This window comes from Ictidomys tridecemlineatus, chromosome X (assembly GCF_052094955.1).
Source record: "Ictidomys tridecemlineatus isolate mIctTri1 chromosome X, mIctTri1.hap1, whole genome shotgun sequence".
In the NCBI taxonomy this organism is placed as follows: domain Eukaryota; kingdom Metazoa; phylum Chordata; class Mammalia; order Rodentia; family Sciuridae; genus Ictidomys; species Ictidomys tridecemlineatus.
The window spans coordinates 99,993,045-100,020,980 of NC_135493.1; positions in this window are offsets into that span (position 1 = coordinate 99,993,045).

Consider the following 27,936-nt stretch of genomic DNA (forward strand, 5'->3'; position numbering starts at 1 on the left):
AGCTTGTTTTCTCTTTAATCTAAAACACTTCCTGGTTGGAAAAATATCTGAATTGCATTTGTGATTTTATTCCTCTTTACATCATAACTAGGAATGAATAGAGGTCAGTGGCTAAATATATCACTGACATTTTTTATTTTAAACCATTCTGAAGAAACCTTGGGATCATTTTTTCTAGTTCATGATTTTTTTAATATAGTATGTAAGTTACATATAGAGAAAAAATGTCTACTATCTTGTCAAATCTGATTTAGGTCAGGGAGGAACATTTTGACATTTTGTTATTAAGATTCTTCATTTGGTTCTGTTACATGCTTCTGATCATAATTAATAAACATGGAAATAGAAATTAAAAATATAATCTTTCACAATTTACCCCCTTGATATTTTGATAAAATGGTATTACTGAAATATTATTTTATGAACTGTACAACTTTTACTCCTTTTTAACTGAATAAATTAGTTACTGTAGAATGATTTTGTATTCCAAAGTTTGCTTTATAAAGTATATCTTGAGAAGAAAGAGAATACCGAATCCTAATCATGAAAACAAAGTTAATATCAGGTACTGGTATATTTGCCTATATCTCAGTACAGTTACCCATAATCATGGATAGTGTTACTATGAATTAAGAAAATCCACATATGGTACTGAAGTTCAGTATGCACTTGATACAATATGTTAATATCAAACTACTAGAGATATTTGGTATATAATTGCTCATATTTGTTTATAATATGTTATTAGTTTCACACTGGGAGTTACTTAGGTACAAAGGGAGAAATATTTTTACCATTTTTATACAAATTCTCTCTAAATGGAGTATTTTTTGAAGGCAGGTGCAGAATGAGTGAAATAGCAAATTAATCAAGGTGACTTAAAGGATCTACTGTTTATTCTATCATTTGTACTAGTGCTCTATCTGGAGGCCCATGATAGGTAGTTATGATAGAAAAATTTTCTTCTTATAGCTACCAGTATTACAGGAATTATAGAAAGGTAGGTTATTAGGCCTTAAATTTGTTCTCTGTCAAATACATGCAGTTTTGATTTTGTTTGAGTTGTTTTATAAATAAATATGTAAATGAATATGTCATATGACTATTTAATAAAAATGAATGCCCAATAGCTATAAATAACATTTTGTGTTCATTCTGCTTTGTTTAAATCACTTATTCCCAATAAAGGTTGTACTTCCCTAAAAAGCTTCTGGGGTATTATAGGAGTTCTTTAAGAGGGCAAGATCACCTATGCTGGGGATCCTGTAGTACATAGCTAACAGAGCCTTGTGCTTCTCTTGCGTATAACTTTATAATGCCCTGTAGTCATATACTTACAAAGGAAAGAGGCTTGCTTATATATGTCTGAGCATAGACACTGTTTTATAGATCAACACAAACATTTTATTATTATTTTAAAATATTCCATGGATTCTCCAGTAATTCATTTTGTTTGGTTCTGTGCAGAAGTTTGTTAATATTTTCTCTGAAGAGTTATATATTTTGGGGGCTTAGTTTTAAGTCTTTATTTTCAGCTAAATTTGTGTATAAAGGATAAAATACATGTGCAGTTTCATTCTTTTGCACATATATATCTGGTTTACAAATACTGTACATTAAACAGAGTATCTTTTCTCCCTGTTGAAAATTTGACTGACCATGTATGCCAGAGTTTACTTTGGAGCTGTTATGTTTCATTAGGCTATGTATGTTTTTATGCAAGTACCATACTGTGTTGATTATTATGGCTTTGCAATTTAATTTGAAATGAAGTGAGAGGCCTTCAGCTTTGTTGTTCTTGAGATTCTTTTGGTTATTGGGATCTTTTGTGGTTTCATATTAATTGAGAATAGAATATTTTGAAAAAGCCACTGGTTGTAATAGGTATTAATACAGAATTGTTTTTACATCAAGTATAGATGACTATCATTTGATTTTTCCATTATATTCACTGTCCTAATATTTTCCATATCATTACAGTTGAAGTATTCTGTAGTTTCCCCACTAATTTTGTGAATTTTATAATATCAAAAGGTATTACAAAATATTTCTTTAAAAAGTGAGAAGAATGTCCTGTTAGAATATAAATGCTGAAGAATTTAGTGGTGAATGACTTTAATGGCTTTAAACTTCACATAGTTTAGCAAAATTGTGGTGTGTGTGTGTGTGTGTGTGTGTGTGTGTGTGTATGAAGGGGGGATGACTGTGTGTATTTACTATGTGGATATGAAACAAATTTAGCAAAATTTTAACCATGGATAAAATTAGTTTGAATGAATACATGAGTTCATTGTATTATTCTTAAAATTCAAATGAAATTCTCAATCATTAACATATCCCTTACTATTTAGTTGCTAAATTCAGAAATCCATTTTTGGAGATATGCTCTTTTTGTGAATTAAGTTCATTTTCTTTGAATCATCTGTGTTGACAAAATGGATGCCAGGCCCCTCTTGGAGACTATTTCCAGTGGGGAATCTTCATTCTGGCAAATGTCAGTGTGGGACTTCAAGCCAGAGCTGACAAGAAAGCATCTTTCTCTTAGAAAAGGAGATGTGACTACTTTGGGGCTCACTTACAAGGTAATTACTATTTATGATCATGTCGAATAACTTAAATGTCAGATATATGAGGAAGCCACAATGACATTGCCCTGAGCTTTACTTCTTTGTAATACTTTTGTAGTAGAAGAACAAATACCTACCTGAGGCAATTTTTTCAATAAACTGGTGGCACAGGTTTATAAGTTTATACAGATGAATGTTTAGAGACTGTCATCCCTGTGAAAGGTGCAAGTTATTAAATGCCAGTAGGGGTAAAAATTCATGAAGAATTGAACATCATGTTTTATATACAAGAAAGATGAATATTATCATGGAAGAAACCTAATAAGATCCTATGATAAAATTATGGTGCTTCCTAACTTTCGGCAACAAAGACAATGTTTGCTTGTTCTTTAAAAATTTTACTTACAAGATTCAAATGGTAAATCTTTTTTTCACTTGAAGAATAATATTTTCAATTAATCATCATAATCACAATTGAAATTTATTTTTATTTAGCACCACAACAAGTGCCAGACATAGTTCTTACTTTTTTTACTGAATTATGTCATTGTCCTATGAGATATAGGCACTATCAATATTATATAAGTTTCTACAGAGGCAGAAGTTTAGATAAGGATGTGAGAATGTATTTTATTGTGGGAAGTGGGGCTAGTAAGAAGGAATAATACAAGGTTTTTTAACAAGCAGATTGCTGCTCAGGGTATCTTGAGTTCCATCTTGATGGTGGCGTGTAGAAGAGGATATAGAGTAGCAGTTCTCAATTTTTGGTGTATATCAGATTCACTTGAAGAGGTTGTTAAACTATACAACCAGAGCTCACCCTCGGTGTCTGCATATGTCTTGAGTTGGTTCTGAGAATTTTCAATTTTTCTAATAAATACCTTTATACAATGGCTGGTATAAAGATAAGACTTTTAGAACATTTGAAAACATTCATAAGAGATGTCCCTTCTGAGGGACAGGAAACTGTGGCAGTACTTTTCAGTTGCTTTCCATCATTGACTTAGAACTGATGCTTATACATTAACATGCTAGGGCTTTGGGTCAGATCTGGAAGATTCTATCATGGGCCTTTAGGAGGAAAGAGGTAAATTTTTATAACACGAACTGGAAGAGTGATTGGTAGGGGTCTTAGGGTGTAGCTTCAACACTATGCTATCACATATTTCTTGTCCCTGCATCTTGAAGTGTTTTCCCTAAATTTTCCACTAATAGTTTCAAAGTTTTAGAAATTACATTAATGACTTTCATCCATATTAATTGATTTTTGAACAGAATGTGTTGTATATATTAGCATCTTGTCAAGAATCAGATGGCTTATAGATGCATAGGTTCATTTCTGGGTTCGATATTCTATTCCATTTGTCTCTGTGTCTATTTCTGTGCCAATACCATGCTGTTTCTGTTACTTGGGCTCTGTAGTATATTTTGAAATTAGGTATTCTATTGCATTCAGCCTTGCTATCTTTTTTTTTCTTATGATTGTTTTGGTTATTTGGAGTGTTTGTGGTTCCATATAAATTTATTTTTTCTAATTATTCAAATAATGACATTAATATCTTGATAATGATTACATTAAATCTGCAAATCATTTTTCGGTCAGATGGCCATTTAAAAAATATTAATTTTCCCAGACTATGAACATTGAAGATCTTTCCATTTTCTAGTGTCTTCTTTTATTGCTTCACCTTTTTTTATAATTTCAATGTAGAGGTATTTTATTTCCTTTGTTGGATTCATTTCTGGGTATTTTTATTTAGGTTATTGAAATTGAATTATTTTCTTAATCTACTGGTATTTTTCAATAAGTTTATCATTGAAAATAGAAAATCTAGTCATTTAAAAAATATTTATTCTTTAGTTGCAGTTGGACAAAATATCTTTATTTTATTTATTTATTGTTACATGGTTCTGAGGATCAAACCCAGAGCCCCACACGTGCTAGGTTAGTACTCAACTGCTGACTAACAACCCAAAAACTGCTGATAACAACCCCAAACTACTTATTTTCATATACTGATTTTGTATCCTGATGCTTTCCTGAATTTTCTTATCAGGTATAAGAGTATTTTTGTTGAGTCTTTAGTCTTCTGTAAGTATAGAAATAAGTCCTCTGCAAACAATAAATTGACTTCTTCTTTTCCTATTTCTATCCCTTTTATTTATATTTCTTGCCTGTTTCCTCTGGCTAAAATTTCAATTACTGTATTTAGTAACAGTGCTGAGAGTTAACACACTTGTATCATTCCTAATTTAAAGGAAATTATTTCAATTTTTCCCCATTTAGTATGATGTTAGCTATGAGTTTGTGATATATAGCCTTTATTATGCTGAGGTCTGATCTTTCTGTATTTGGTTCTTCAGGACTTTTATCATGAAGGGATATTGAATGTTATTAAAGGCTTTTTCTTTATTGAGATGCTCATGTGATTTTTGTCCTTGATTATATTTATGTTCTATATTACATTTATTGATTTGGATGTGTTTAACCATCCTTGTATCCTGGAAATAAAGGAACTTGATAGCAGTGTATAATCTTATTAATGTGTTATTGAATTCAATGCAAGTATTTTACTCAGAATTTTGCATCTAAGCTCATCAATGATCTTGGACTTTACCTTGCCTTTCATTGTTATATCCATATAAGGTTTTGGTAGTAGAGTGATTCTTGTTTCATAGAATGAGTAGGAATGGTTCCTTTCCTTTTATGGAATAGTTTGAGGAGCACTAGTGTTACTTATTTTTTAAATTCTGAAAAAATTCAGCAGCAAATCTATTTGTTCCTGAGATTTTCTTTGTTGGGAAAATGTTATTACTTCCCCAATTTCATTGCTTGTATTGATCTGTTTAGGTTTTTATATTCTCTTGGTTCAATTTTGGTAGGTCATCTGTCTAGAAATTTACTCATGTTTTGTATGTTTTCATTTTATTGGAATGGAATTTTTCAAAACAGCCCCCAAATTATCATCTAAAATTTAGTAGTTTCTGTTGTAATACCCTCCTTTAAAACCCCAATTTTATTTCTTTGGGTCTTCTGTGTCTTCCTTTTGGTCAGTTTGGCTAAGGGTGTGTCAATTTTGTTTATGTTTATAAAGAACAAACTTTGTTTCAGTGATCCTTTATATTGTTCTGTTAAGTCTTTATTTCATTTAGTTCAGCTCTAATTTTTATTATTTATTTCCTTATATTGCTTTTTGGTTTGTTTTGTTCTTATTTTGCTAGGACCTTGAGCTTTATCAGTGGGTTATTTTTGATCTCTCATTTTTTATGTGTGGGCACTCATAACTATAAATTTCTTAGTACTGCTTTAACTATATCCCATAATTCTAGTATTACTATTGGGTTAAAATTTTCATTTTATTCTAAACATTTTAAAAATTTCTCGTTTATTTAGTGACTTACTATTGAATTAAAAATATGTTTTTTTATGTTCTGTAGCTACTGTTGCTGTTGATTTTTAGTTCATTCCATTATTATTTGATAAGATGCAAGAAATTATTTCAGTTTTTAAAAATTTGTTTAGTCCTTCTTTGTAGCCTAAAATGTGTTCTGTATTCACAAATATCTATGAGTAAATGGAAAGGGTGTGTATTCTGTAGCTATTGAATAGTCTGTAGAAGTATGCTAATTCTATCTGATCTACAGTATATCTTTCATGTTTCTATGTTGATTATTTGTCTGGATGATCTATCTATTGGTGAAAATGGGCTGCCAAGCTCATCTGCTATTAATGTATGGGAACCTATTTTTTTCTGCATGTCCAGTAGTGTTTGTTTTATAAAATTGGGTGATCTGCCATTTGGTTCATATGTTCATAATTATTATCCTTCTTAATGGATTGATTGTTCCCTTTGTCAATATGTTATGATCTTTTCTCTCTTCTTATTCATTTTGCTTAAAATATGTCCTATAAAATAAAAGAATAACTCTTCTTGCTTTTGAATTTCATTTGATTGGAATGTGATTTTCCATTCTTTCCCTTTCAGGCTGTGTATTTCTTTATTGTTGAGGTGAATTTCTGGCATGCAGCATATTGTTGGATCTTGTTTGCTTAATCCAGTCAAATTAAGATAATCTATTTTTATTTCTTCCTCCCTTATTCATCTTGGAGTTTTCATGCTTTACTGAATGAATAATGTTTGATTCTTTCTTACTTCTTGTTTATCTACTCTAAAAAGATTTGTTCTTTCTTATCCTCTCATGATTGTTTATCTTGTTTCCTCTTCTCCTGTTTCCTCTTCTCCCAGTAGTGTTCTTTTGAGTGTCTTTTCTGAAGCTGTTTTGGTGTTCATAAATTTCTTTAGTTTATGTTTACCTTGAAACTTCTTTATTTTTAATTCTCTTCTGAAGGATAACTTTTCTGGATAGAGTACCCTAGGTTGTAGTTATTTTCTTTTAGATTTCAAAATATATCATTCCATACCCTCCTGTTCTTTAGAGTTTCTGCTCAGAAATCTGTTATTCTTATGGGGCTGTGTTTATGTGTGAATTTGGCACATTTCTCGTGTAATGTTGAATAGTCTTTCTTTGATCTGTACTTTGGTAATCTAATTATAAGATAACGTGTAGAGGTTCTTTAAGTCTTATCTATTTGGTGTTCTAAATACCTCCTGTATCTGTATGTTCATATTTTTCCCCAAACTTGGGAAATTTTCTACTATTATTTCACCAAATAAATTTTCTATGCCTTAAGGCTGTACCTCTGCTCCTTTACCTAGACCTATAATTTACATGTTTAATCATTTGTGTCCCATAGGTCTTACATATTCTCTTCATTCTGTGTCATATTTTCTTCATCACAATGTAAATATGTTAATTTATCTACTTTGGCTTCAAGCCCTCATATTCTCTTTATATATATATATATATATATATATATATATATATATATATATATATATATATATATATTTGGTACAACCGACTATAGTCCATGCACCTGAGCATATGGAATATATCCAAACTACGGTATACACCTAGGATGCCCCAAGTTGTAATGAGGGAACAATCAAAGTAGTAAAATATTCTCTGGAGAGGAAGGACTGGGAAATGTGCATTTTGCCACCCTTGATCTTGGCAGTCTCATATGCGGGTCCTTGATAAAACACATGCAACTGATCTCAATACTCATCATAGAATGTGGGACCACTGACCTCTACTGCCCATATTTTCTGCTGTTTGAACTACTTGGTGAGTTCATATCTATCTCTCCCCCTAATTGTAACTGTCTTGTGTGATTGTCTTCCTTTCAGTCTGTGGTAGAGTGTCTATAGTGATCCTGAATTGTGATTGCTCAGATTTTCCTTCTCCCCATAGCAGTTTGGTCCTTACCAATAGGACCCCTGTCAAGATAACATCTGGCTGTAGCACTTTTAGAGCTTGCTGTGCAATGTATTGACTTTATTCTTAAATGTGCTTGCTGTGCAGAAGGAGACTCAGACCACACATCTCTTAACTAAATATAAAGTTTGTGTGAAACATAAATTTCTTCTGCAGTCAGGTCTGCTAGTCTGAAGTTATTATCATAGTTGAATACACTCTTCAGCTTACCTTATACTTGTTGTGCATGATTCCCCTCCCCGCATCAGAGAACAGAGTTGTGTTTCGCTTTCCTCTGCATTACCTTTTGGATTCGCTGTGCTGTCACTTTTTATTGTTCTTCAGATTTTTTTCCTCCCTTTCTTTCCTTGGAATATAGTTTAACCTTTGTTGGTCTGGCTTTTCTTACTCTCCAAGTCATGTGAAGGGAACTTCTATTTTGCCATCTTGCCTCTTCTGGACAGCTTTCTTTTTATGAGGTTAATTGATATTCCATTGTATACATACACACAGTATCGTAATTCTTTTTTTGTTGTTTTTGGGTCTGGTGATTGAACCCAGGGCCTTGTGCATGTGAGGCAAGCACTCTACAAACTGAGCTATATCCCCCAAACCCTAAAGCATCATAATTCTTATCCTATTCTCTTGTATTTCTTTTGTGTCTTGTCCTTCCTAAACTATGTACCCTAGAGTCAGAGAACAAGGTCTTATTCAACCTTAAATCTACAAATCTGAAGTGTATTTTTAAAATTTAAACATTGAAGGTGTAAATGACAAATGACTAAGAAGGTACAGGCAATTACATCTGCCTTTCAATTCTTGTTTATAGTAGAGATGAAACAATTCAATAAAAAGGTTTGTACATTTTCTTGAAGGTGTCTAGAAGTCATCCCATTTTTATAAGCTGTTCTAGAGTCTTAACTGCCTTACTCTGCAAATATTTCCCAACACAGCACTTAATTTAGTTGTTCTTCTTGAAAGCTGAGAATCATCTACTTCAACTTTCTCAATATATGTGGTCAAGCTTCAAATCAACCTGGAAAGTATATATCAATAACTTTTAGTAGTATGTCAGGTATTGTCAACCTAAAGCACTTCATATGAAAGGTGAAATGAAACAGACTTAAAATTCTGAAATTCTGTACAGTCAAGTTGAAATACACATTGAAGTTTGTTTTGTCAATTTGGCATGACACTTGGGGATTAGCACAGATTTTCCACTCACCATATCATATCCTTAGATTTTTCTCAGCTATCATTGTTTTATTTATAGTCAGATTTATTTTCCAGTAATTTGACACTTATTCATCAAGAGATATGCTTGTTCCCTTTCTCTTAAATTTATACGTGGGACATCATAACTCAAAGACTATGCCAGAAGTAACATTATATGATTATTCAGGCTAGGTCATAAAAGATGATATAGCTTCTGACTTGCATTTTCTTTCCCTACTCCTCTCCCCCACCATCTCTGTATGCTTGACCTACAATTCACCTATCATCCTCTGAAGAATCATAGGGCCATAGAAAGGCTTACATGAAAAGGAACAAAGGCTTCAGTCCAGGCTAAGCACTTTTGCAATATTAAGCACCAATTTGCCAGCCAAGCATGTGATCCATCTTGGAGTGTGTCCTCTATTCTACCATCTCAATCAAACCCCCTCAATTTATGCCAGATAGAGCAGACATTAGCTTTCTTCATCAAACTCTGCTTGCATTATAGTCATGTGTTAACTAATGATTGTTGTTTTAAGCCATTAGGTTTAAGGATGCTTTGTTAAACATCAGTAGATAACAGGAAAGGTATTTGAATAGAGAACCATGTTCAAAATAAGACTGTCACATCACTAGAAAGTTTATTTTCTTTATTGGGATAGGAAAAAAATGTCATTGCAGAGTTTCTATTCCCTTTCTCTGTGTGGCAGAGTCTGCTCATTTTTAGAGGACCATTTACAGTATCTTTTATTTCAAGAATATTTTCTGAATCCAGAGTTCACCATTATTTTCTATGCTCCCTCTGTGTTCACCTTTGTTCAACTCTATATTATATTGCTTATCTTTTTTTGCACTCTTGTACTTTTCTAACTCTTTTCCAACCATATACCTATATAACCAGGGACATGTAAAATATGTTCTCAACTACAAATCAAGAGTGATTACAGTATTTATCCTGAATTTAAGCATTCAGTTGTGAATTTTCTACCCTTACAATATATGACCTCTATTGTTGCTGCTAAAGAATAAAAGTGTGGGGAAGGCTCCAGTTTCCCTAGGATCAATAGGGATCCACATCATGGCATTAACTTTTTTTTTTAAATTGGGTTTGAGTATTTTTTTCTGGTACTAGGGATTGAATCCAAGGGTATTTAACCCCTGAGATACATTGACATTCCTTTTTTATAATTTTTAAAATTTAGAGACAGGGTCTTTTTGTTGAGTTACTTAGGGCCTTGCTAAGTTGATGAGGCTGGCTTTGAACTTGTGATTCTCCTGCCTCAGTCTCCTGATCTGCTGGGATTACAGGCATGTACCACTGTGCCCTGTTACACTAACATTTTTTAATTTTAATTTTATGTATTTATTCTAATTTGTTATGTATCACAGCAGAATGCATTTCAATTCATAGTACTCATATAGAGCACATTTTTTCATGTTTCTGGTTGTACACAAAGTAGAGTCACACCATTCATGTCTTCATACATGTACTTATGGTAATGGTGTCCATCTCATTCCACTGTTTTTCCTACTTCTATGCCCCCTCCCTTACCCTTTCTCCCCTTTGCCCTAACTAAAGTTTCTCCATTTATCCCATGTTCCCCCCACCCCCATTTTGGATCAGCATCCACATATCAGACAAAACATTCAGCATTTGGTTTTTTGGGGATTGGCTTACTTAGCATAATATTCTCTAACTCAATCCATTTACCTTCAAATGCCATGATTTTATTCTCTTTTAATGCTGAGTAATATCCCATTGTGTATTATACCACAGTTTCTCTATCCATTCATCTACCATAGGGCATCTAGTTTAGTTACACAATTTATCTATTGCTAATTGTACTACTATAAACATTGATGTGGCTGCATCACTGTAGTATGCTATTTTTAAATCCTTTGGGTATAAATACAAGGAGTGGGATAGCTGGGTCAAATGGTGGTTCCATTTCAACTTTTCTGAGGAATCCCCATGCTGTTTTGCATTATTGGTTGAACCAATTTGCAGTCCCACCAGCAATGTATGAATGTACCTTTTCCCCCACATCCTCACCAACTCCTATTTTTGTTTGTATTCTTAATAGCTGTCATTCTGACTGGGGTGAGATGAAATCTTAGAGTAGTTTTGATTTGCATTTCTCTAATTAATAGAGATATTGAACATTTTTCATATAATTGTTGATTGATTGTATATCATCTTCTGAGAAGTATCTGTTCAGTTCCTTGGCCCATTTATTGGTAGGGTTATTTGATTCTTTGGTGTTAAAATTTTTGAGTTCTTTATATGTCCTAGAGATTAGTGCTGTATCTGATGTCTGTGTGGTAAAAATTTGTTCCCGTTCTGTAGGCTCTCAGTTTACCTCACTAATTGTTTCTTTTGCTGAGAAGTTTTTAGTTTGAATCCATCTCATTTATTGATTCTGGATTTTATTTCTTGTGCTTTAGGAGTCTTTTTAAGAAAGTCGGGGCCTAATCTGCAATGATGGAGAATTGGGCCTACTTTTTATTCTTTTGGGTTCAAGGTCTCTGGTTTAATTCCTAGGTCCTTGATCCATTTTGAATGAGTTTTGTGCATGGTGAGAGATAGGGCCTTAATTTTGCTGCCTAGTTCTACCAGAAAAATTTTAGAACTAATAAATGAATTCAACAAAGTAGCAGGATATAAAATCAACACCTGTAAATCAAAGGCATTTCTGTACATCAGTGACAAATCCTCTGAAAGAGAGACTAGGAAAACTACCCCATTTACAACAGCCTAAAAAATAAAGAATAAAACACTTGGGAATCAACTTAATGAGAGAGGTGAAATACGTCTACAATGAAAATTATAGAATTCTAAAGAAAGAAATTAAAGACCTTAGAAGATGGAAAGATCTCCCTTGTTCTTGGATAGGTAGAATTAATATTGTCAAAATGACCATACTACCAAAAGCACTATACAGTTTTAATGCAATTCCAATCAAAATCCCAATGACATTCCTCATAGAAATAAAAGAAGCAATCATGAAATTCATCTGGAAAAATAAGAGACCCAGAATAGCCAAAGCAATCCTTAGCAAGAAGAGTAAAGCAGGAGAAACACAATCCCAGACTGTAAACTATACTACAAAGCAAAAGTTACAAAACAACATGGTATTGGCACCTAAACAGACTAGTAGACCAATGGTACAAAATAGAGGATACAGAGACAAACCCACATAAACACAGTTATCTCATACTAGACAAAGGCTCCAAAAATATTGGAGAAAAGGTAGCCTCCTCAACAAATGATGCTAGGAAAATTGGAAATTCATATGCAGGAAAATGAAATTTAAGCCCTTATCTCTCACCATAAAGATAGAACAAATCCCATGGCCCCAACTGATTATAAGAAGAATAAGAATAATAATTCCTTGTTGAGCAGCCTTATCTTTGAATCAACACTCATTATGTTTCAGAAAGGGAGCTTGAATTTTAAATGATTAACTAGCTTGCTATGTTTCTGGAATAGTCAAAACCAGAAAGTCAAAATAAAATGAAGATGAATTATAATAGCTTCCCTATTTGTGATACTTTCTAGCTATCAAATTTTGAATAAATCACAATTTTCATGAGGAATTATTTATAAAGTACACATAAAATTGACTTCACATTAGAGGTAAGGATTAAAAGAAGGCTATATTGGGTAAGCAATTTACATATGCTATGCATTAGTTCTATATGAGGAGGGGCTTTTGTGCTTCATATTGTATTATCATCGATACATTTCACATATTATTAATAAATTCATAGTAGATAAATGCTATTTCTGTCATGCCTTCAGAAAAATTAAGATATTAAAAATTATTTGGATTGCTTATATACTAAGGCTATGCTCTTAAAATTATGTAATCTCACTGTTTTCTGAGAAAAGTCAGATGAAAGAAAATGGAGCCCAGGAAAATACAACCACAAAAATATTAATAGTAAAAGTAAAATATCTACTGTTGGTTGAGAGTTAATATATAATGAAATTTTATATAAATTATAATTATTAATATAAAAATTCATCCTGAGAAATAATATTATGTTTTACATTTTAATGTTGAAAATTTAAGGCACAGAGAATTAAGATAATTTACCTGCTTTCAATTTTCTAATAAGAGGCAAAAGTTGGATTTGAACTTACTCTCACTCCCTGGCCTGATAATTTAATTTTATGAGGTACATTTCACCAGCTTTCTTGGTGAACCTGTGGAGCATATAAAAAATAGTGATGTCATGCTTCTCCTTTTGAGTAGTTGGGAAAATTTAATAATCTGTACAAAAATTGTGAGTCTATTAGGGTGGAACTAATAATCTTTGAAGGTACTCTGATTCCATGAATATTGATATGTATTTTAAAGATCAAGTGCATTGTCTGTGTTGGAATTTGTGTAGATGATTGAAGAAGATATTTTTCCAAATCAAAATTTGAGCCATAACCCTATTTCATCACAATCTACCTGGGTAGAGTATTTGGGACACCTTGGGGCAGATATGAGTTCAGAATTATCTGTAAAATCTCTCTATATATATGTAATTGCTATTCAGCAGTGTATTGTGTAGCTATATAGCTGTCTTCAAAGAAAAAAAACTCTTAGAGGGAGAATTTATGGAATATGAAATTCTATAACTAGAGAGGAATTCTTATGCAAGTATGAACATTCATATGAAATAATAAATCTACCCCATAATTTTTTTTAGTATTCAGGAAACTTTTATTCTTCCATCAAGTTACCCTTATACATACTGAGATTACATATGAACCTACATATGAAGAACAAACTTTATGTAGTGACAGAGCTCACAATGTTCTATAAACTTACAATAATATTTTTAGTTCACAAATAGTGTATTATAAACTTAAAGGTATCACTCTGTTCCTTGGTGATACTTAAGAGCAACTTGCTCTGGCACTCCATAGCTATGTATCAGAAGTTGTACATGTTTGAATTGACTGTAAAATGTCACCAGGAAGACATGTTCTACCGTACATAAAATATGTTTTTTGAAGGTCTATTTGCTTTTTTCCTCTGGAACGTTTTTGTTATTGCTTTGAATGCTGATATTAACTGTTTGAACTTTACTTATTTTAAAGTACTTTTACATAATGGAAATAGTTATTAAAACATAGCCTTAATGTCAAAAATTGAACATAGTTAATTTGCAAAACTACCAACTTTGACAATGGAGCTGTTATTATCTTGTTATTGTCTCCAATGGAACCAGGAAGTCTGAATGCATCTGAATTGCTGAGAGATTATGGTACATTTACAAGATAAAAGAAAAATTTTGAGAGGACCAATGTTCTTAGATGTTAGGGTAAAATAATATTGTAAAATTAGGCAATAGCTTAATAGTGAATAGTATGTGGAGATGACAGAAAATAAAAGGAGAGTGAGGGAATTTCATCAAAACAATGAGAAGGTTAGTATAATAGTTGAATGGGGATTAAGAAGAGGAAGAAGGGACAGGAATAGGGATAAACAGTGGAATGAATCTGACCAAATGTTAGTATGTGCATTCACGGATGTGGCATGGTAGGTCCCAGCATCAGCTGTATCCACAGGACACTAGGGGTTTTTTTGTTTGTTTGTTTGTTTTGTTTTTTTGTTAAAGTAAACTGTAAATGGATTGAAGAGGGATTGGTAGAGTTGGAGAGAGAGGAATGGGGAGGGAGTGCTGGGGACTGATCAGAGTGCATTAGGTTCCATGCTTTGTATTTATGTCAAGGTGTATCTTGATGCTGTATCACAACTAAAGAGAATTTAAAAAAATAAATTTATAGTGAATGAAAGCATTAGGATTTAGGGGGGAATTAAAAATTTCCACACACTATTTGAAATTTCTGCTATTCAATTATAAGGTGACACATCCCCTTGAAGTAAGGAAAGCACTATGAATAATTTTAGTAGCATAATTCTGGAGAAAGTAATGCTATGCAAGTTTCTAGGCTTAGGCTTTAAAGTACTAGAAGATTAATCTCCTGAATTTTGGACCCTTTTATGCTTGAAATAGAGCTGCTATGCCTACTAAGACAGAGAAATGTGTCTTCCAAGAAAGTATCTTTCTTTAAGAAGCACAAGACAAGTACAGAGTATTGAAGGATGACACACCATTAAGAGAGACAGAAAGAAAAAGATAAGCAGAAACAGGAACACTGAAGAACCAATCATTATTAAAGAATACATCTTGGAATTGGAACCTGCCACTCCAGCTGCACCACCTGATGCAAAAACACCAATGGATCAGAGATGAGCCACCTAATTGAGCTTTTCCTAAATTCCTTGCCCACAAAACTGAGCAACTGCAGTAGTTTTTAGTTGCTAAATATAGAGGAGTGTGTAATACAGCAATAGATTACAAGAATAGGAATCGTCAAGTAAGTTGTAGAAGAAAGTGATGCCGGATCTTGGCCATCATAATTAGTGCTGCAATAAACATGGGAGTGCAGATGTATCTTTACCATACTGATTTCATTTCCTTTGCATATATACTTAGAAGTGAGATTTATGGGTCAAATGGTAGTTTTTTGTTTAAATTTTTGAGGAATCACCATATTATTTTTGATATTGGTTGTCCTCATTTACCTTCCCATCAACATTAATATTGCACAGATTCCTTTTCCTCTGTATCCCACTAGCATTTTTTATCCCCTGTCTTTTAAAAATTATGTTAAAGTTCATTTTAACTGATAATTAAAAACACAATAATTGTATATACTAATGAAGTAACATGGTTCAATACATGTATATATTATATAATATTCACATCAATTTTAAAGGTATCCATCTCCTCACTTATCAGTTCTTTATGGTAAAAGCTTTCATAGTCCTTTCTTCTGGCCTTTTGAAATATACAGTATATTATCATCATCTGTAGTCATGCTAATGTACAGTAGCACACCAGAGTTTCTCAGTTCTGTCTAACCATAACTAAGTATATATTTATCAACATTTCCCCATCCATCCCTTCTCTATTTTCCCCAGACTCTGGTAATCACCATTGTATTCTTAACTTTTAGGAGATCAACATTTTTAGATTCCACATATGAGTGAGATTGTGTAGTACATGATTTTCTGTGCTTGGTTTATTTCAGTTAACAGAATGGTCTCTGTTCCACTGTTGTCACAAGTAACACAATTTTCTTTATGTCTGTGTAGTATTTCATTATGTATATAGAACATATTTTCTTTATCCATTTATCAGTTGATAGCTATTTAGGTGGTTTTTATTTCTTGGCTATTGTGAAAAGTGCTTTAATAAACATGGAAGTGAAGATGTCTCTTCAAAATACTGATTCCACTTCCTTTGGATGTATAACCAGGAGTGGAATTGCTGGATCTTTTGATGGTGCTATTTTAAATTTATTGAGAAAACCTGCTACTATTTTCCATAATGTGTGTACTAATTTACATTCCCACCAGTAGGATCCAAGCATTGGTTTTTTCCACATCCTCACTAAAATTTGTTATATTTTATATTTTATCATGGTTTTAATAGTATATTATAGTTATACATAATAGTGGGGTTCATTTTGACATAATCATATATGCCTGGAATATAATTTGCTCCATTTCAGTCCACAGTGTTTCTACTTTTCCTCCTCTCCTCCCTCCTCCATTCTTCTTGCTCTATACTAGTCTTTCTTCTGTTTATTTATTATTTTCTTTTTTTTGTTATAAGAGGATTTATTTTTTTCTTATTTTTTTCTTTCTTTTTTTATTATTGTTCAAAACATTACAAAGCTCTTGACATATCATATTTCATACATTTGATTCAAGCAGATTATGAACTCCCATTTTTACCCCGTATACATATTGCAGATTCACATCGGTTCCATTGATGCTCTATAAATATACATAAAGGTAGAATTCACTATGGTATATTAATATATGTACATAGTGTAATTTGGTTAATTTTATTCCACTGTTCTTCCCTTTTCCAATCCTTCTTCCCCTCTCTCAATCCCCTTCTTTGACTGCACTTATTTCCCCTTTGACCTGCCATCCCCCATTTTCCCCTTACTTTGCTTAAGCTTCTGCATTTGAGAGAAAATACTGAATCCTTGTCTTTCTGAGTCCGACTTATTTCACTTAGTCATTCTTATTATAATTAAGTGTTACTTTATTTTAAGTTTGATTTGCATTTCTCTAATTATTAGTGATTTTATGCATCATTTCATACACATGTTGATAGAATTGTTTGTCTAAAATGGGGATACAGATATTAATAGGACTCTGACTTAAACTTCCAGACTTTAGGCAAAGATTTATATCAAATGAAAAAGCTCTATTTATCTCAATAATACTTTTATATTTAACCTCTTTCACTACTCCTACTTTCCAGCATTATAGTCTAGGCAATTTTCTTGATAAAAGATACTTTTACCTTCCTTCCCATTGCTGATACTTTTCTTTAATCTTTATAAAGAATGTACAATATTTTATGTAAAGTTTATCAATGTGATTTTCTCAAAAAATTATTTCTGTGATTACATTAGTTGCAACAGACAAAAGTAAAGATAAATACATGAGTTGACTTAACTCAGGAAGACAGTCTAATTAGAAACTTAATAGGTACTAGGTAGAAATTGACAAGTTTTGCATAAAATTTATGGACAAATAAAAGATAAATTAGTAAGCATACCTTTCCATCCACTTTTAGTGTCTTTACTATCTTTCATTTCTTTCTCTCCTTTATCTTTTATTTGTCCAGGCAAATAGGAATTTACTCCTATTTCAGTAGTAATATTTAAATGACCTATTTATTTTTTTGTACTGATTTGAAAAATTTAAAAGGGTAATTAGATGAATTTCATTCTAACTGGCTCACTATGCAACAAAATACTGTGCTAAAATTGTATTTTATTTGCATAGGTCCAATCCTGTAATTCTTACTGTTATCTCACAGATAACACTTCTAATACCAAGATCAAGTGAATTTTTTACAGTTAAATCAGTCATAATATATTGTAGTTTGTTTTGCAGTTTAATCTATACTATACTATACTACCCACCCTTGAATTTGTTTTTTTTTCCCTTGCTGTTTTCAGATTAGGGATTATACCTTTTTCATAGTGTCACTAATAATTTATATCCTATTATACTTTACTATTGTGATCCATTCTATTTATAATCTTGAATAAATTATTCTTACCAACATTTGACTGCCAATTTAATTTGCAGCTTTACTTTCTAGACTTACTATAAAGAGACATCATTTTGGAATGTTTTGCTACTTGATTCCTGGTAGAATTCCATCATTTTTTGACTCTTATGTTCTTGCTTCTTGGCTTTCATACTCTAGTTGCTTAGAAGACTAGATTCAAAGTAAGTGCAAAATAACTTTCTTCAACTTTTTAATTTTGAAAATTACCAAACTTTGTCCTCTCTCTTGATGTATAGATTAAATAGACATAAGCATAAATATATATTTATATTTTCATTCCTGAGGATTGAACCCAGGGCCTTTTGCATGTGAGACAAACACTCTACCAAGTGAGCTATATCCCTAGTCCAAAACCATATTTTAATAATCACTGACACAAGATTTTTGAAGACAACCATGCAATTATGCTAGTTACAAGTTTGATTATAGGGCAGTTTTCATTTAATGGTTGGTGACCTATCTCTGGATATTTTATTATTTGAAAACCTTTGGAGATCTTGCCTTTATCCTTGTCATTCTCAAAGTTCATGATACTATGTTAAACTATGGGGCTTCTTCTCTCATTCACTTTAAAGGCAATGTCAGTAAGGGACTCTTGGGGGCTCATGGATTTTTTCATCACTAAAAAAAGGTTGCCAGATTTAATATTCATTCACTATATATTGTGAAATCTAAGATGGCTTCTATTATTTTCCTTTATAAGTTTTCTTTGCATTTATTTTATTTTATTCTACCTTTTAGGAATGCCTATTAGTTGATTTGTTGGGTGTTTTAATCTTTTCTTGCTCTTTAATTTCCATGTCTATTTGAGTTCTAATTTTATTTGCATCATGTTCAGGGCTCTCAATGGGTCCTGGCTAAACAGTTTCCCAGGGGTAATTTCTCCCCTCTGGTCTCATCTGTGTCAAAATGACTCTTAGAGATGACTTGGTCCTCTGATTATTTTGCAGAGCTCATACAAGATGGATTGCTGAGGCAGCTCAGTGGTATGGGCCAGATAAAGTCTGGGGTCAGATGACCATACAATGGAGAGAATCTCCATCCAGAGATGATGCTCAGAGTTTGAGGTATCTTTCCATTTTTAATACCTATATTCAGTCAAGATCAGTTACCAATCTTTTTCATAAAATTACTCAGAAGAAATCCATAAATGACCCATTTATTTTTGCAAGGTAGAAAATAAATATTTGTTGTAAGAATTAAGAAATATTGAATATTGCAAAAGGTTGCCAAATTTAATATTCATTCATTATATATTGTGAAATCTTGCATTGTGATAAATAGCTATTTAATTTGTTTTAGGGAATAGCTCTCCTCATAATATTAATAAGTTCCTATTCATTTTCTATATGGTGAATCTTCCCTGCGTAGTCATCTCAGGTGCATACTATTTCTCTCTGGAAATATCCAAAATAATGCTTAACCAGGTGTCCAGGTATTGATTCCACCTAGTCTGATGCAACTGTCTTGTATACAGCTGAAAATATAATAATTTATTCCCAGAATTCTTCATATAGAGTTAATTTTCTTTGGGAATCATAGTTTCTAGGATTTTAGTAGCTATGATCATAATCTTTCAAGATTGCGACTTTGGAGATTTTAGACTTCAGGAAGTTTAGACTTTAGGGTGTTTTATTTGGGCATTTCAGCATTCAGGATTGTGGCTTCAGTATTTTGTTTTTTGAGATTATGATCAGCACCAGTTTTAAGGTGTATCAGATTTGCATCGGTGCTGAGATGACCTTGTGTCCTGGAAATCCCTAAATCAGGGTTGGCAATTCCCAGGCCAGATTGTGTCAGACTGCTACATGACATAGTATTGGTCTGTAGAGAAATTCGGGTGAGTTTCATGGTTATCTTGAATCTTATATATCCATGATATGCTGCTTTATAGTATACTGCAATCAATCTTATGTTTCTACTTTATTTTTGTCTTCTGGAATTTGACTTTTCTCATCTAATGATAGTTCTGACTCTTACTTATAATTGGTTATTTTGTTGTTCTTTATACTGTATTTGTACTGGATCCTTGAGAGAAAACAGAACTCATTTTCTGAGGTTTATTCTCCATGTTATCTGCTTTTCTTTCCTAGATTATTATTTCTGTAAGAGTAGAGACTTCACTTAGTTCAAGGCTATCTTCTAACACCTAGAAGAAGACTGACACACAGAAAAGTATGTGGAAAATAAATATTTGTTGTAAGAATTAATAAATCTTAAATATTGCAACAGTAAGGGTCCCAAGAAGAAAGAGATGATACCACAGTTGAAGAGAGTTCAAGGAGAACTTATTTTTAAGGAGATAAATTTGCAGAAAACAGCAGAAATCTAGAAATGGGAATAGCAGAGCTGTCATCATCACTAGGACCAGAGACAGAAAGTGAATTTTTTTAACTATTCATAAACAGAGGTAGAGAGGAAGCCTCTTTGAGAGAGAATGAATGAGAGACAGCTGACTTAATGGTACCCACAGTGTTGAAGCAGGAAAATTGTAACTCCTTGCCTTTGCTCTCCCATTTACCAACCTCATCAGGTCTGAGAGATTACCTGAGCCAACAGATGTCATCCATACATGCCAGAGTTCCCAGGAAAAATGTGAGGTATAAAGAGGAGAAGAAATTATTTCTGGGTGTTGGACAGAAAATTCCAAGCACCAAGGATAACCATGCTATGTTCCTGATATTAGAGATACTTTTATTTCTTACTTCTAGTTTCCTTTCAAGTAACTTAATATTTATTATCATTCTCTGAAGCCAAAGCTTCATTCAGACATAAGTAGTCAATTTTGTCTTCAGAGTTTGAAGCCTTCTGCAATTTTGTTATATTAATTTCCTCAGTTATTAATTGCCCTCTCCCTAGATGTTGTATATCAATAAATTTTATAAAATTTGCATGAAAATTAACCCATTTTCTATTTTCCAACATTTCTCTCTGTGTAATCCTTACTTTTCTTAGTGTATCATACACCAGGCTTTTTGACTTTGGTCTCTGCCCTCTGATTGTATCATGTGTAATCATGACACACAAAATATTAAGATTTTTGTCATTGTCATAAATCTTGCCTCAGTAAGCAGCATACAGTATATCCTTTCAAGTTTCTGCCCTTTCACTTCCTCTTCTCTCTACCCAGACACTATCCCATCCCTTCTCTAACTAATTATCACCCATAATCTTCCAATACTCAGGTCAAATATTAGCTCTTTTCTGGACCCACCCTTACTGCCTTGAACAAAGTGATTATATTTTCCTTTAATATATTTCTTTAGATTTTCATTTTCCAATGTTCCTGTCTTCCTCATCAGCCTGTTGAAAACCTCAAATACCAAACTATATTTTGTTCACCTCATTATTCCTAGAACCTAACCTAGCAGATGCCATAAGTTGGAAATATTTCAATTTTGGTTTATGAACTTATTGAAGGTTAACAAAATGTCCAAGTTAGCAAAGAGGGTTATATATGAATCTAACACTTTTCTAATATATAAATAATCAAGAATTAATGCTTTATATTTTATATAAAATGGCACATTGCAAATAATTTGCCCATTGAGGAAAATATTTAGGATATTTTGTTGACACATACAGATACTTGGTTTCTGGGAAAGATGATTATTTCTGCCTTTTGCTGGTATGAATATTTAAGTAAGTGGTAATCAAACATTCTTGTAAATGGCAAGAAAATACATACTTTAGGCTTTTGCATTACATAGGGTTCTTGTAGCAACTACTCAAAAATACTGCTCTAGCATGCAAGCAGAATCTAACCCAGAAGATGTCATCAATAGGAAATTTAAATGTTCATTTGTGAATTAGTAAAAGTTACTAAAATGCCCAAGCTACCAAATAGACTTCATGTTCTAGCATGAAACAATACTTGAGTCAGTGGCGGTATTCCAATAAAATCTTACTTACAGACTGAATTTGCACCATTGGTTATGACTTGCCAACTACTGATTCAAGATGTATATTTTGAAAATGAAAAATAATTCTGACACATCGTGTTACTTGGATCAGCTAAAATAAAATGGGGTATAACTTTTGACTTCCAAAAGACAGCTCCAACCTGATGTGATTAAACTTCCATGCAAAAGACACAAAGGATCTTAAGGAGGTGTATTCTGTGGGACAAAGCTATAATCTTTGACTATAGTGTCTCATACAATTAAGTAGATGCAAACAGTCATATTGCTCAAAGATGGTTTGTTTGTGATGTGTCCCACAGATTTTACATATGTTTTCTTCAGTAGTATGTGTAATTTATTCCTCTTAAAGTGTTAACAGAGCTCTCCAATAAGATTGCAGGTTTGGGCTGGGGATGTGGCTCAAGCGGTAGCGCGCTTGCCTGGCATGCGTGCGGCCCGGGTTCGATCCTCAGCACCACATACCAACAAAGATGTTGTGTCCGCCAAGAACTAAAAAATAAATATTAAAAAAATTCTCTCTTTCTCTCTCTCTCTCTCTCTCACTCTCTCTTTAAAAAAAAAAAAAGATTGCAGGTTCATCACAGTGTATCTCATCTCTCTCACAAACTTTAAGACCAATTAAAGTGACAAACTCATAAAGCTGCTTTTATATCCAGGTCAAGAGATTGTATTTCTGAATTTGGGTAGACTGTACTGTTTTCCATTCTAAGAAAGTGTATTTCCTATCCTTATCGTCACCTTAAAAGCTGAAGATGTTTTCCCAGGGAGTTTGAGTAAAAAAAATATCACTTTCCTCATTGTCATTGTCATCATCATCATCATATTTTGGCAATATTGACATTTTATGGTCTAGTAGGTTGAGCAAAAACTGAAGTTATTTTTTAATTCCTGAGAAATCCATATATCATATTACTTGGGTCTTATTTTCACCTTAACTTTATATTAATAATAAAAAATAGAAAATAATTTTCTATTGTAAGAGTTAAAACAAGAAGGCAGAAAAAGTGGTTTTAAAAAAGTGATGGTGAAATAGTCCTGTGAAGAAGTAGCCTTGATTTATTATCTTTATTGCATATTTTTGCATGATCAATTCCACCTGGTAATAAAAGTAATCTTTTTTTTAAATTTGGGGAATTTTGAAAATTTAAAAAATATGTCAAAGATATCACATAAAATATTTATAAAATATTCATTGCTACCATCAAATAAACAATGTAGACTTCTTCATGGTATAAAATTAAGAATATTGCCTAATATTGATAACTCCCCTACTTCCTTATGGAAAATAAGTTAAAAATGTGCTAATTTCTTTCTCATTCCATTTGTAAGCATAATTTATTACAAAATATTTTGATATGAAAATATGACTTGAATTTATGCTATTAGATGAAAGGGAACCTTATGACTTTGTGTAAATGAGAAATGGTAACATTTACTACTTTTGAAAAATATTAGACATTGTTAAAACAGTAAAAACATATGGAAAAGGAGGATATTGGCAGTACTTTTTATACCTCTCCTACTAGGAAGTCAACTTTTGAAATGAAAATAGTTGTAATATATTATTAAATTTAACAAAGTGTATAAAAGAAAATTATTTAAAATTTTTTCTTTTTCAAATCATTTCCTTAATTTACTGAGTAGAAATTTCATTCATATAAGGTAAATACCTATTTGTAAAACATTCATTCCAGATATAGGCTCCACTTATATGACATTCATCTTTTCATTGTGATAATAGCAACAAAACCAAAAATGGTAGGTCATTTAAGAAACATTTACAATAGTCATTCCTCACACTTAACACCATTTATGTTGCAACTTTTGACCCTTATTATGGAAGTATTGCTATTCTCTGCCCCCCACTTTAGGGTGAAGAAAGTGAATAGTAAAGGAATTCATTCATTAATCAAGCTAACACAATTACAGTTAGAAATAGGATATGAACTTAGATTGTATAAATCTATGTGTCATTGACTGCTAGGACAACATACTGCTTGTAGATATTTCTACCTAAAATATTATCCATAACAAGATAAAGCTAGGACTGATTGAAGTAATGAGGTGAGTATAAGGACTATCATGTGAAAATATATTCTTTAATTAAGGATTTGATATTCTGGAAGTTGATGGCTGAAACATAATATATGACTAATTGACCAAAATTATTAAGAGTAGGATCAAAGTGATAAGGTCCACTTGAGGTCAAAATTAAAAGATGATTCTTCACCTTTTATGAGTGACCATGTATTACCTAACTTAGATACATGCCCCAATAGACTTTGACATCCATGATGTATATAGATGAGGAAAACTCATCAAGTTTTATGTCAGCTAAATATAAGCACATTATCTCTTAAATGTTCCACTCTGTTACTGTATTTAATTTTAAAAATATATTTTGTATTTGTAATAGATGTCATTGTATTTAAATGTGTGTGATATATTAATACATAAAACTATACTATAATCAGTTAGCACTGACCAGTTGGTAAAAATAACAGTAAAGATTGTAGGTAATTTAGTAGAATTTTTACAATTGTCATTCCCCATACTAGACATCATTTATGTGTATTAGACACAACTACCTCATTGTAGGCTGTATAAAGTTTAAAAGATAAATGTTGGCACCTGTTTAATGAATATTAAACTTGATACAAGAACATTTATTTGGTAGTGGGGATTGAATTCCGAGCTTCATACATGCTAGGTAAGTGCTCTACCACTGAGCTACATCCCTAGCCTTTTTTTTTTTTTCCAAGAGGACCTTGCTAAGTTGCCCAGTCTCGTCTGGAACTTGTGATCCTCCTTGCTCAGGCTCCAGAGTACCTGGGATTAGAGGCATATGCCAATGTACCTGGCAAGACTGGATTTTTCTTAATCAAAGTTAGTCATACAAGTTTTCATTCTTGTTGTATTTTAAATCCTAACAAGAAAGAAAGTTAGTCTTAAGGTGATTGTCATTTAATAGTTCATACACAGAGGACAAATGTTTTAGCTGCATTTTTTAAAGTCATGTAGAAGCTGAATATCAATTGGTGCTTAAGAACGTAACTGCATAAAACTGCAGCTTTCCTTCCCTTGGTAGTACTTTCGTTTCATCCTTTGTTTCATACATTTCTTTACATAGACCTATTTAAAGCATTTGGGATTCATTCATAGTTGATGTACATGTGTAACATTGCTATTAATGGCAATCAAGACAAGAATATTCCCTCTTGTCAAATCCACAGAGAAAAGCCAAATCGCTTCGACAGCATAAGAGAGACCAGCTGTAAATTTTATATTTGCCTAAATGGTAACAGAAAAGCAAATAAAAGGGAAAAGGCCCAGTTTGTATTCCTTTGAAACAAATCTCCTGGATTTTTAGTATTTATGATGAATCTTAAATATAGATTTTTCTATTTCTAAGCTACTGTATTTCTCTTTTAAACAGAAAGATAAATCCTTTTTTGATAAACGTTTTGTGTTCTGTAGAAAATTTTCTGCACTTAACCAGATTTCTTCAGAGGTAGCCAGTATCAAAGGAGGAATAATAAGTCACTGCCATTCTTCCTAGGATTGACATCCAATCCCCAACTTTGTGAAGTTACCAACCTGTTGGAAAAGACAATATTTACATGCAAACAGCCTTCACAGAGGGACGTATATAGAACGTGCTGACAGAATGATATGAACACAACATGGAGCCAAGTGTTATAAAGAGCCTGTATTTCAGCAGTAAGAAGCCACTAATTTTCTTTAATATAATTCAGCATACACTTCTGTTAAAAATGGCAGCATATGCCTGCCTGAATGCTTGACTTCTAAAATCCTTCATTTCACTGTTCTTTCATGCTCCCAGGCTGAGGGAGAAGTATCTGCTGGCAGCAGATTTCAGCCTCTGCTATCAATAGTTTCCTAGAAATGTCAAATATTGAATGTCAAGAAAGAATGGACAGTGATGTAGGTATCTTTCTGTCTTCATACTACTGTTTCCCAAGATTACTTTGCTTTATTTTCAGATATGGATCATGTAGGCTACACATAATTTTCAGAATATTTTTTCAGGGAAAATATCTTAGTAATAAAATATAGCAAGTTATTCTCATTGCCCTCTATACTCTGGCACCTATAACAGACCTCTGAGAGAGAAGACCCCATCAAATGAAGAAATCATCTCAATTATACTTCATTATTGTTTATTTGGCATTAACTCTGTTTTTTATTTCTGTTATTTGCATCATCTATTATCATTGTGCATTGACCATCTACAACATTCACCTGTATATTATATGAAAACAGCTTGTATCTTATCATTACATAATCAGTATATAGCATAATGCTCAAAATATAAGATTTAATCAACAAATATTTTTTGAATGAATGTTTTTGGCATTTCAAGAATGAAATCTATTAAGACAATATTTAATTTTTACAAATGCTTTATATGATATATTAGAGGAATAGGATGCTACTTATATACTATAGCCACAGGAAATTTTCACCTAAAATTAATCACTGTAGAAGGTAGTACCATATTATTACAGGTACATAACAATTTCTGTTTGATTTTTTTCTAGTAAAATTAAATAATAGCAAGTATTGTTCTTGCATAATACTTTTCTACACAAGTTTAAAATTATCAGGCATATAGCACACATTTTTCATAAACAAAATCATTCTTATTCATTTTGTCTTTCTTCAAAAATATGAATTTAGACTCTTTTTCATCCTAAAATTTTTATATTCCTGAAAATACCTAATACTCTGTCACAAAATATGGCTTGGTATCTAATTGGTACTTAATAAATACTTAACTGTCTCCCACAACTAAGAGATACTGCCAACAAGTTTTTGGCAAGCCTTGGATTCTGTCAGTTTATGGTTGAAATCCCTGACAGAAGCCCAAAGCACTGATTATCTGTGTTGTTGACTAAAAAGAGAGCAAAGTGCTTTAGGTCGTAGGCATGCATGTGCGTGGCAGAATTGGCATTCTGTTTGAAAATGTATCTGACACATATTCTTGCTTAGATGCAGATCTGTGGAGATCCTTCCCTGTGGATGTGGACTATAGGGGATCCTTGTGGAAAGTAATTACTTGATTGATGGATAACTAGACACAGTCAGTTAGTTAGGCTATAGGCACTGTTGAGTATTTTCCAGCTCCTTTTAGACTTAGACACTCTAAAGGGATGTGGTATGTTTGCTGTTGTTTTGAGGTTTTATTAGGAAATTTGATTTAGCAGCAGTAAAGCCTTGTTTTCAGTGTCAGTACTTTTTGTATCCCATAGTAGTAATATGGTATTGCCTGAGGTCATTTACTAGCCATCTCCTCCTTTGTTTCTTTTCTTTTCCAAATTGTATTGGTTCTTTTCAGTTATACATAATTATAAAAGCATGGAACATAATTTATTCTAATTCAGCCCACAGTACTTCCCCTTTCCTTCTCCACCCTCCCCTTGTTCCCTTCCCTCTACACTACTGATATTTCTGCAGTTTACTTAGTTTTTTTTTTAATTAATGTCTTGTGGATGTACATGAAAGTGAGATTCACTGTGGTGTGTTCATATATGTACGTAAATATTAGGTCAAATTCATTCCACTGTCTTTCCCTGTCCCATCTCTCCTTCCTTTCTTTCATTCCCTCTTGTCTACTCCACTGACCTTTCTTCTACTCTTTTTCTTATCCCCTCCCTATTTTAGTTAGCTTTTGTATATTTCTTAATTCTCTCTTCTTAACAAGCCATGTAGAATCCCAA